A 12,557-nucleotide genomic window follows, 5' to 3' on the forward strand; every position below is an offset into this window, starting at 1 on the left:
GAGAAAAAATGTAATATTACATAGTAACTATTTCATTGACACTATATAGTTTTGAACATGTGTACACTGGAGAAGAGAAGCCACGATGTACCTGAAACATATCAAGAAACAGACCGATTATTTACCCTACAACATCTATGAGAGTTCTTTCTCTCAAAGATACTTATTGGAGAATTCTTGGATTTCTAAAGAATATCTCTAATTTTTTTCAAGGGTCTTTACTTAAAACTATACTAAACTAGGTATATCCATCACTACCTGAACTACCAGGAATGATGTGCCCTACAGCATCAATGAGAGTTCCTTTCTCTCATCAGAGAACCTTGAATTTCTCATGAAATTCAAGAACCTCCAATTTTTTTCAAGGGTCTTTACTTAAAACTAAACTCAATTGTATTCTTTTTATAACTTATTATCCTCATTCTGTACTTATTACTAATACTTAGATTACTTTCAATTACTTATGCTTTCCTCATATTTTTCTTATGTATTTGTAAATTGAATGTACTGTATCTCTTATTTTTTTAGTAACTTGCTTAATACGATTGTAAATTGTAGTGAAGACTGTTTTGGGCCTTCTTCTTTGTTCTGTAATGAAAAAATAATCATCAGCCTGGATTTTTTAATGGATTTTTAAAAAGTATAAGAGCGAAAATTGGAGGCAAATGTGTTTTTGTTTTAAAAATATCATAATATAATATATAAATATCATATTTTAAAATACCTTCAAGAGCGGATAACTCGAAAACTATAGACGATATAGAAAATCGTGAACCATGAATATTGTAGGGAATTCTGAGAAATTCTGTAAATTAAAATTTTGTACGGGATAGCCATGTCTGTAAGACGCAAAGTTTTGAAACCAAGAAAAAAATGTTACCTTTGAGCACCACCACCATCACCCAGTTAGTACATGGAGTAGGAGTGGGTGGTTTTCATTTATGTTCACCTTTTCAATACCCTAAACAGAACTTAAGGGGTTGAAATTCCTCTTCCACACTCTTCCCTCTATTAACCATTGAAATCGTTGACTGGACTACCTATATGAAAACTGGATGACAGTAAACTGTAGCACAAAGTAGAAGGAATGACTTCTTCTCTGTGACTGTAGTCTACCTGTTGCTTAACATAATACTTGTTCAGTGAACGTGTACGCTACCTACTGAGTAAAATGTAAACTACATCAAAGTTGTCACTCCGTCTAGAAAGAGAACAAGTTCTCTGAAAGATCATAAAAAACCATCTACACTGTGTATTCCTAATGTTTGCCATAGATTATCATACAGTATCTGATATAGGCCTAAGTCTGTCGATTCAGTTCATGTTGAAGTACACGTTATAGTGGCAGTATTTGATAAGCATTGGTGTTGCTGTCCTCATCTATCATCCGACAAAGCAGATAGCGCTATCCTTCTCAAGCTCAACAGAGATGCCAGATCGCTTTTTAACAATATAGGAATATTGTTACTCAATGTATTATCCGATCATTGAAAAATATTTCATTTTGACGAATATGATAATTGATTGTTCTTAGCAAGAGTGAACAGTTGATATCACATGAAAATACTGGTATAATATATTCTCTAGAGAAGCCAGTGGTAAGGCAGATAATCGGCAACGTTGCTTTTCTATATTTCTTCACTGCCATTATAACGTGAGCCTCACTATAAGCTAGTACAGTTCATGAGTGTAGAAGCTAGAAGAGATGAATTAATTAGCATACAAAATTATTAATTGATTGACGTCAAGACTGATTTAACACTGTGGAGTACATTGTTGTGGTGACTGTGTATGACAGAAGTCGATTTTTATAGATTCAAAAATTACAAGTTTGATAAAAAAGTGTAGGCAATCATTTTTCCAGCAAAGGAATTCGAGCATTCGGGTGAGTCTCCAATAAATTATCAATGGTTGAACCGTTGAATGATATTATAGATGACTTTGATGCAAGGAAAGTGTAGCTAAACTTTGAATGCATAACATTAATATTTATTATAGGTCTCAGCTACTGTAGAGGATGCAATCTCTTTCCATACATTTATTGGGTACCATCAACGTGGTGTCTCATCTGTATTTTTGATAATTACAAAAGAATATGTTCTATAATGTTCTATTACCGTAATCCATATACAGACTCAAACACGTATTTTGAATACTTATTTCCAAAAACCTTCTTCACTACTTCCATTTAGTTCATTAATCTGTATTATTTTATGGCGAATAAATGAATTTGGATGTGGGCATATTGGAATGGAAAACAGGCGAAAGCCTGGAATCCTCCTATTCCTGAAAGCATTTTCGATCCGAAAATTAAATAAAAGCTGAGTTTCCCACCCTCTTAGAGGGCCATTCTCCCAAAACTCCCAAGGAATCTTTTTGGAGCTTTCCCCCCCAGCCCACTAAGACATAAAAAATGCTGGTAATCACAGGAAATCAATTATCTCTGTAACCATTGATCGGGAAGAGTTCTATTATAATTATGTCATTCGATTTGTTGCATTATGGACTAAAATATTGGTTTTACTTTTTTTTCAATAAAATTTACATTTAATCATAAAAAATTATTATAATTATGATAGTGAAACACTTCTCTTAACTTTGTAGATTTCTCTAATCTTTCAATGAACTTAATAAGTTCATTTAATATGTAACCTTCAATTTCGGGAATGTGCAATCTCAAATGCCAAGATCATACAACATCTGATTCACAATGAGAAATATATAATAATTATTGTGGGAACAAAAACAAGCATCTACTTAACATGATTTTTATAAGAATTCAATTACAAATGTCTACTCAAGCCATTTAAATGTTTGAACAATATTACAATATGCAGGAATCTTGAAAAAAATCAAGACGCTTTCAAACTTCGCTAAATTTTATATAGATATTTTATTTGCTCTCGTGAACTTGCAATGAATTTGAAAAATCACAAAATTTGTTAATATGAAAAACTGTGTTGAACATGAACCAGATTTGGACAATTAGCCCGTCAATAAAGGTTTTTTCGATCCGAAAATTAAATAAAAGCTGAATTTCCCACTATCGATAGAATCCTCCCAGAGAGTCATTCTCCCAGAAGATTCAAGAAATCCCCTTGGAGCTTTCCCCCCCCCCCGCAGACGCATAAACATAAAAAATGCAGGTGATCACGGGAAATCAATTATCTCTGTAACCATTGATCGAAGACAGTTCTATTATACGTCATTCGATTTGTTACACTATGGACCACAATATTAGTTTTATTTATTTTTCCAATAAAATGGACATTTTTGATAAAATAATATGTAGATAATTATGTAATTATGTTTGCGATTTGATTTTTGCTTTCTTCGATTAACTTCAAAGCAAGTGATTTTAAAGAATAATGAGCCAAATAGTGGTTCAGTCACTTTCCTTGCAAATCCATTGATGTATATTGTTATGTATTTGCGAATCAATTTGACGCCGTGGAAGAAGAATCTGTCGACGTGGTACAGCGCGGCTGACTCTCTTCACCATATAAACAGCAAACAGGAAATCAATTATCTTTGTAACCATTAATCGGAGAAAAATCTATCATATGTCATTCGATTCCTCACATTACGGAATACATTATTAGTCGTATCCATTCCCTCAATAAATCAAACAGTTTCTTGGATAAAATTATATATATATATATATATATATATATATATATATATATATATATATATATATATATATATGTTAAAATTCAGGGGTTTTTCGATTTGAATTTTTTTGTTTTCTCCGATTAACATCGAAGCAAGTAATTTTTAAGGAAAATGAGTTCAATAATTAATGTAGCCACATTCATAACAAATCCATTGATGTATATTGTTATGTATTTGCGGTTCGATTTGACGCTGCGGAAGGGGAAACAGCCGACACGGTAATTAGTTCTGCTTTCTAAGTTGCATCTCGTTTATACTATTGCGCTCGAAACTAAACAAAGGACTAAATTCTAGTAAAGTGAAATCATAACCCTATTTTGGTCTTTAAAAATGCTATCTAAATTTGGGAAAGAAATAGTACAAGGATTATCCTTAGTTTTTCTCTCCCAATCAGTGCTTCTTTGTAAAAAAAATGAATAAATAAATTTTAAAAAAAAATAATAAAATAAAACTATCAATTTTGTCTATTGTTTTGACTAAATTTACACTTCTTAGTTCTCTAAATTCTAAATATTAAAATGTTTGAGACTCAACCAAGTTGATTACAGCAATTTATTCAGCTTTCAATGCCAGTTCAGAAAATCAATATTTTTCTACGTGAAATGATTTATTTTAATGCCACTATTACAATACGGTGATCATATTGCAGTCTATGTTTTGAATGAAATGTGATAATTAACTCATCATTTTGTTGTTATAATATATGTGCTTAATCATGAATTCTATGACAGACAAAGATATTGTTTGCAACCGATAAAATTTTCATAATATTACATGATATAATAAATATAGCCTATATAATGTGTATGATCATAATATTCTATGCAATAATTCATCATAAGTTATGAATGTCAAAAACTGAGATAAATATTGGATTACAATAAAGTCAACAGTGGCAATTTCCTGAAAAATCATAGCGTGCAGTGTTTGCTGTTTTCCACAGTTAATATTCTCCATCCAGGTTGATAATATACCTACAGTTGAGGCAAATATATATGAAAGCTGAGGCATCAAAAAATTATACATTGGGCTTGTTGTGTTGAAACTTTCTATGATTCTCTCTGTAAAGTAGCTCATCTTCCGTTCTTACAAGATGAATCTACATATCTAAACAGTCCAATATGGATTCAGTAGATTCTAAAGATGGAAGCCATGTAATCATACAAATTAAGGAAGTGTAAGCATGCATAAAAAGTAGAAAAATATAAAAGTGTTTCACATTCTACCACAGAATACAATATTCAATACAATACATTGATACAAAAAGAATACTTTAAATACTAAATACAAGATACAATACAATACATTCTACCACATTATGCTGTATTCTGTGATTCTACCCTCGTAATTAAAAGTTGATCAGTAGGATAGAAAATATCGAAAATTCAATATTGAAAACCAGATGTACGGTCCATTGAAAATGGAAAATTCGTAAATAATCATGAACCAAGTTCAAAGTAGCCTTCCGTATAAGATGAATTGAAAGATGATTCATCATCTTCCATTATTTGTTAACACAGGCGGTAATTTTGAACTGTGGACTATTTTGTCAAAGAGTGTGTGGGAAGAGAAATTTACATTATCATTTAGGAGACTGTTGGGAAATTGTTTTTGTGTGGTTGTAAATTTCATATTGTTCCAATACATTGAGTTTTCTGCTTTTTTGTGAGATATGGAGGATTTCAAGATTGGTGGCGATGTCGGTGTATGTGTGGCCTGTTGATATAATATGATCAGCAAAATTTGAGTGGCTATGTGGTTTATTAATGGCTCTGATGTGCTCTTTATATCTTGTCTGAAAGTCACGTCCAGTCTGTCCGATATACAGTTTACTATAATCATTACATTTCAATTTGTAGATGCCTGGTTGTTCAAATCTCTGTTTGTTTGTTTGGTAATTTTGAAAATGTTTTCTCAGTGAATTTGTTGTTTTAAAGGCGATTCTGTATTTTTTGATTTTCTTAAAAGATGATGCTACTTCCTGTGATTTTTTGTTGTAGTATGTGAGTGTGATGAATTTTTGGCCATTTTCCATATTATTCTTGGTTGATGATTTTATTCTTATTTTGTGGAGTAGGGTTGGCAGGCCTGCAGTTTGCCTGGTTAGTTCTACTGCAAATAGCTCCTTAAAAATTTGAGTTTTATAAATTTACAAAGTCTATTTCTTCAGTTTCTTTATGCTAGAGATCGTTTTTAGTGTGTGACACATTCAAGCAAATGCACTCGTGTTAGTTTGAATGGACTTAATCTCACCAGTGTTCATTTTCGTAGCCTAACCTTCAATTTTATTCGTTCGAGTGTAGTGGATTCAATTTCTTTACTTTCAACTCACGACTTGATAGTGGTTATCTATCAAAAGACGATTGTTTTGACTTCTGACCTGACTGTCGTCTGCAAGTTGCCGGTCACCGCTCACCCTCAAAATTACTTTTACGCGGGAACCGAGTCAGCTGGGATAGCAGACAGCTGTATTTCCAATGTGACATCTGATGAGCTACTTTGTTGTGACGTCTGCTGTTAATTATTTTGCGCGCTAGTTTTGATTTTTAAAATGACTACTATGACAACACGCAGCAAGCGTGAGCTGTTATTACGTGGAGCAGAGTCGGAACTTAACAACATGAACAATGTTCTTGCTAATGATGAGGTGATAGACTTGGCCATCAACATTAGAGGAACTCTGGCTGTGACTGCAGAAAAATTCACGAACGATTCTATTATTGATTTAATTCCGAATATTGTTAGTGCATTGAACAAACTGGACACTGCAATCTCGTGCAATGGGGAACTGCTAAATGAAAGAATGGAACTTTTGAATGAAAATTCAGAACTGACTAGACAATTAGAGTGCGAAAAAAGTAGACGCAAGGAAAATTTCGAAGAGTCTTTATTGAATGAAGAGAAAGCTGATGAGGAAATATTGGAGTTGAAAGCGTGCATCGAAGAACTACGAGCATCAAACATTCGTTTAAAGGAAGAATTAATTAATAAAAATGAAATAATTCGTATAATTGAAACTGAAAAAAATAATGTACTTATGAATGAAAGCATTGTTATCGACAAGGCAATCTCTCAGAATGATGGTTTTATTACGCCAAGACACTCAGCTAAGGCAAGACATAATGTTAATGAGGCAAGAGCTACTATAAAAGTGACGAATAGATTTGAGTCGCTCTCTGGGGATACGTTGTCTCCATCAAAAAATGATGAGCCCACTACTCACAAGCTACTAGTCAAAGCTCAAATTCACAGACCTAATAAGGAAAGTGAATCTAAGACTCTTTGCATGAAACGTAGTGATTCAACCTATAGTAAGAAGAAAAGGAGGATGACAATATTAGCAGACAGTCAAGGAAAAGAGGTGAGTAAATACCTCCATCATCTATATGACGACTTCGAAATTTTTGTCTACACCAAGCCCGGTGCTAAATTGAAACACATCATTCACGATGGACTCCATTTTGTCAGTGACTTTACTAAGGATGATGTCATTGTTATATTGGCTGGTACTAATGATTTTCATAAAAATGAACCTCATCAATTAACCATCTTCCAAGGAATCAGCTCTCTTCTTGAACTCAAGCTCAAGTCGAAAATTGTAATATGCAGTGTACCCTGCCGCTATGACGACCTAACACTTAACGAGAGCATACTCTACTCCAACTCTTACGTATCTAGAGTGGTGGATGACTATGTTGGTGCGCTGCAGCTCTTCTACCTAGACATTAATGACTTCCTCCGGAGATTCAACTTCACAAAACATGGTCTCCATCTCAATCGCCACGGAAAACGATTATTCTCCAAACACTTGGGAAAATTTGTCAAACAGACTGTGATGAGTGAAGTTGGTGAAGCGACGGTGCCGATGGCTGATGTTGACGGTGACGGCGGTGTGCTTTCTAGAAATAGGAGGATCATCCGGTTGTCGAGTTCTCCCGACATACGATTTCTGGGATCTTACCCTATCACACCCAACCAATCACCTGGTGCTCTCGATTCTCCTGCACCCTGCAGCCCGGCTTCCGATCTCGCGACCCCAACAGTAATAAGACAAGGAGCTACATTATTTGACACCCTTCAGCACCCTGAGAATTCAATAACTCGAAGGCGACGTACTGATGTATCGAGAGGACACCACAGTGCGAAGAGACGACGGGGAGATGGTCGGCGAAATCGATGTGTGGAGGCGGCGAGGGACGGCGACAGCGCGAGTCAGCCGCCGCGCCCTGCCAACAACCTGCTTGGCTGGCTGAGGACGGGGGCGGGGGCAGTCAACGTGTGTTGCGGTCGACAAACGAGGAACGGGCTCGACACTCACTTGGTGCTAGTCCTAGTGTGCTTCCCGGCGACGCTGGTCCACCATAGGAGACGGAGGGGGTGAGTCCAGTCATCGAGTGTGAGAGACTTGTTAATCTGGAGTCGCTAAATGTCAGTAGACGTAGTCATTTACCCTTTAAAGAGGCTCATAATTTTAATCCTTCAATTAAGTCTAATTCTCGACTGAAAATAATGTTTTGGAACTGTCACGGATTGAGTAATTTGCTTTCAATTGATGGCCAGCAGCGCCAAAGAATCAATTCATTTGATATAGTTGCCATATCAGAAACATGGGCTTATAATAAGATAAATGATTCAGTTATATTTGATAGTTTTAAAATATTGGAAAGAGTGGCTATTAGAGATAACAGGCGTGGCCGAGCTGTGGGTGGCTTGCTGATTCTTATCAAAGATAATATAAGTTTTGACATTGTTATTGATAGTAGCTGCTTATTGTTTCTGAAGGCGGAAAAAAACGGAAATGGTTTTATTGTTGGTCTCACGTATTTTCGATCAGGTTTCGAGCAAGAGGGTATTCATAGCCTAGAGCGATTATTCGATGAGAATATTATTTCATTTCGTGGGGAAAAACTGCCAATTATAGTGGGCGGAGATTTCAATTGTAGAATAGGTGACTTAAATTCTTTTGAAGATGAATTTTTATTCAACACTACTAATTGTTTGTATAGCGAAAGGTCCTCGCTAGATAAGAAAATTGATAGCAAGGGTAGGAAACTAGTAAATCTAATGGAGAATGAATTGTTTGTCGTCCTAAACGGTAGAAGTTTTGGAGATAAGCCAGGAAACTATACTTTTATCAATGAAAACGGCAAAAGCGTTATCGATTATGCTTGGATTGATTTGGCACACCTTAATACTGTACGTGAGTTCACAGTTTCAGATATTTCTTTATCGTCTGATCACCTGCCGATTGAGATAGATATTGACTTGGTTGATGATTTAGAAACTTCAATATTAGAACCTGAGAGCGATAAAACTATTTCTTACAGGCTGGTTTGGGCGGACCGCTGCGCCGAATCATTTAGAGAGGCGTTGTTGCTATCTCCTAGATTGAATCTTCAACTCAATGATACAAATAATTCAATTGATTTAATTTTTGAGAATTTTACAAAATCTATCTGGGAGGCAGCTGACTTATCTGGCATGTATAGGAAACAATTTACTGGTGGCTTTAAAAATAAACCTTGGTACGACCTTGAGTGCAATGCTTTAAAAAGAGGTGTACGCAGGGCATTCAGGTTTGCTAGGTCCAGGTTATATGAGGATACAGCTGTGAAAGCATTTATTGATTTGAAGAAGAATTACAGGGATACAATCAAAATTAAAAAAGATTTATATTTAAATAAAGTTAAAGACAACATAAGAAACGTTAAAAATCCCTATGAGTTTTGGACAGCAGTTAAATATTTCAAGGGTGGAAAAAAGCATGTTAACGGTGTTTCTTTGGAATCTTGGTCACGCTTTCTTGGCAGTAAATATGCAGGTGAAAGGGAACAATTGTTTGTGTTAAGTGATGCTAGACACCCCTTTCTGGATAGAGAATTCACTTTGTGGGAGTTAGATCAGGTAATATCTAAATCAAAGAACAAAAAAACACCTGGAGTCGACGGAATACATTATGAATTTTTCAAGGCTCTACCAATGCAATGGAGAGATTATTTGCTAAATTCATTCAATAAAATAGTACATATGGAGGAGGTACCCCGGGAATGGTCTAAAATTGTCATGTTTTTTCTGTATAAGAAGGGAGATAAGGACAACCCTAATAACTATAGAGGATTGGCAATGCTGAATAATATCACAAAACTTTTCACACATGCATTAGAGATAAGGCTGTCAGAGTGGGCTGATCAATGTCACATACTGCCTGAGTGTCAAAGTGGATTTAGGAGAGGGCGTGGATGTCTGGACAATATATTTGTTTTGCATACAGTTGTTTTCCACCAGATAAAGGTTAGACGCCGCAAACTTTTTGCTTTATTTGTCGATTTCCAATCTGCATTCGACTCTGTTCCTCATGGGCTTCTATGGGACGAGCTTAGGTTGTGTGGAGTCAGCAGTAAAATGATAAGGCTGTTGAATGGACTTTATGACAGGGCTTCATTGGTTGTGAGAAGCGAGAATAGGACTTCAGACCCCATTGAAGTTACAAAAGGAGTGTTGCAGGGGGATTCACTTAGTCCATTTTTGTTCTCCTGCTATTTGAGAAATATTGAGTCATTTTTCAGGGGAAGAGGCTTCCATGGCATTCCATTGAAAAACCAAACTGACATATTGATGTTACTGTTTGCTGATGATATTGTCATCTTTGCAGATAGTGAGGTGGACCTGCGTAACAAGCTAAATTGTCTTTCCGACTACTGTGAATCCCTGAAGCTGACTGTCAATATTGAAAAAACAAAAATTGTACCTTTCCATGCTAGGGGCCGCAAAAAAGTTTTATCATTTCACTATCGCGGTGAGGAAGTAGAGATAGTCAGCAGATATAGGTACCTTGGAGTAGACTTTCATGCGTCGGGTTGCTTCCGGAAATTCTGTGAAGGCTTAATTAGGAAGGCGAGAATTACTGGAGAGTCAGTCGTCCAGGTTCTTCGAAGAGCCAAGTCTGACACATGGGATGCTAAGATGAAACTCTACGATGCGGTAGTGCTGCCTTCGATTCTGTATGGCTCTGAAGTTTGGGGTCTTGGTTGTGCTGACGTTTTGGAAAGAGCACAGTTGTATTTTCTGAAACGTGTTCTTCTGTTGAATGTCACATCACCGAGTTGGGCGGTACGTTTGGAATTGGGCAGATTGAGGCTCAGTCACATTCTATTGAAGAGAACTTTTGGTTTTCTTTTAAGGGTCCTACAGATGTCTGAGTGTAGATACCCTAAACTCTGTTTCTCGGTGTTGTTGGACTGTGCACTGGAGCAGAACAATATACATGGAGCCTCGGGATGGTTGTCTCATCTCCAGAAAAAGTGCGGTGATCAGGGTATCGTAATTGCATGGGGAGATAGAGCTGACCTCTTTCACAGGTTGAAGGCTGTACAGGGAATCTTGTTCAGAAATCACGCAGATAGTTTGTATGCGGAAGATGTAGGAGCAGCACTCAGCTCTATGAATTGCCCTCACTATAGAGAATTAAATCCCAATTTCAAGATGAGCAGCTTGGATTCCAAATGCCCATTGTCAAAGTCCGTTGTATCACTCAATTGCGAATGGCCACTAATGTATCTATATACTTGTATGTTAATAATAGAGGTACAAAATTGAACTGTATGTCGAATTGTCCTATTTGTAATATTCGTGAGAGAGAAGATATAGAACATTTCTTAGTACGCTGTCCAATGTATAACTCTATTCGTTCCTACTTTCTTGGCGAATTCATCCAAAATGTTGTGTCAGATGCCGACAAAGTAATGGTACTTCTATCAAATTTGAGTGAGAGGAAAATAAATAGAGTATTCCTTTATGTAGTAAAAGCAATTGATATTCGCTTCTTGATTTGTAGTGTTGATACTTGAGTACGTGATTTCACAAGTGGGATTTCCTGTAACTCATATAAAATATGTGTGATGATTGCTATTGCATGCCCCAAGTAAATTAATCACATTTTGTTTGGCTTGAAAAATTGAATTTCCACCCAAGTTTAGTGTAGTCTTATTGTAAATCAATCGTTCTGACTTAACTACCATCATTATACTCATGAGAATGCCTGTAAGTTTATTCAATAGCTTGAAACCTTGTAGTTAAAATTATTAAGTAATGTACCTGTCCTAAAGTACCTGTTCCAATCCAAAGTAGTATTATAATGTAATGTTAATGTTCCTGTGAATTTTGGTAATATGCTATGAAGTATTGTTCGATCTATAATTGTGATATTGCTGTGTTCTTTGAGTATTTATTTAAATTATAATTGTTCCATTGATGTCTTGATACAATATTTCATGTTATAAATTTTCAGTTATGCAGTAATATTCTATAAGTCCTGATTGTTTGATAATCCACATGGAGTGGAGACATTTATAACAGACATAGAGAGTGAAATCGTGCTCTCTCACGAACTGACACTTTACTTTAGAATTCATTTCTATTGGAGGTTATTGTTGGAATTATATAATAATTGTGCATGTATCTCTATTTAACTGTATTTCTGTATTTGTATGGCTGGTCCATGAACAAATAAAATGATTATTATTATTATTATTATTATTATTATTATTATTATTATATTATTATTATTTTGTGGAGTAGGATGTCGACTAGAGTGGATGAGAATTCATTTTGTTGGGCAATGAATTTGATCGTGTTGAGCTCTTGAGCTTTGACTTTGAGCTTGGACTTTTGGGAGAATGACCCTCTGGCAGGGTTCTATCAATGGTGAGAGATTCAGCTTTTATTTAATTTTCTGATCGAAAAAAACCTTTATTGACTGCGCTGATATTCCAAATCGGGTTTATGTTCAACACATTTTATCATATTAACAAATTTGGTGATTTTGCAAATTCATTGCAAGTTTACGAAAGCAAATAAAAAAATCTGGTGTGGCGCACTCACAC

General features: G+C 35.5%; 1 protein-coding gene across 2 annotated transcripts in view; it reads left to right on the plus strand.

Annotated features, from left to right (window-relative positions):
- The first annotated feature begins 1,659 nt into the window (after positions 1-1,659).
- Positions 1,660-12,557, plus strand: part of LOC111059185 — a 267,640-nt gene continuing 256,742 nt past the window's right edge. The window contains exon 1 of one of the 2 annotated variants that reach the window (XM_039435862.1): positions 1,660-1,885. The gene's annotated coding sequence lies outside the window, so the exon portion shown is untranslated. The remainder of the gene's footprint in view (positions 1,886-12,557) is intronic. The other variant, XM_039435860.1, reaches the window with a different exon arrangement.

The sequence above is a fragment of the Nilaparvata lugens genome, chromosome 9, assembly GCF_014356525.2.
Source record: "Nilaparvata lugens isolate BPH chromosome 9, ASM1435652v1, whole genome shotgun sequence".
NCBI classification, from domain to species: Eukaryota; Metazoa; Arthropoda; class Insecta; order Hemiptera; family Delphacidae; genus Nilaparvata; species Nilaparvata lugens.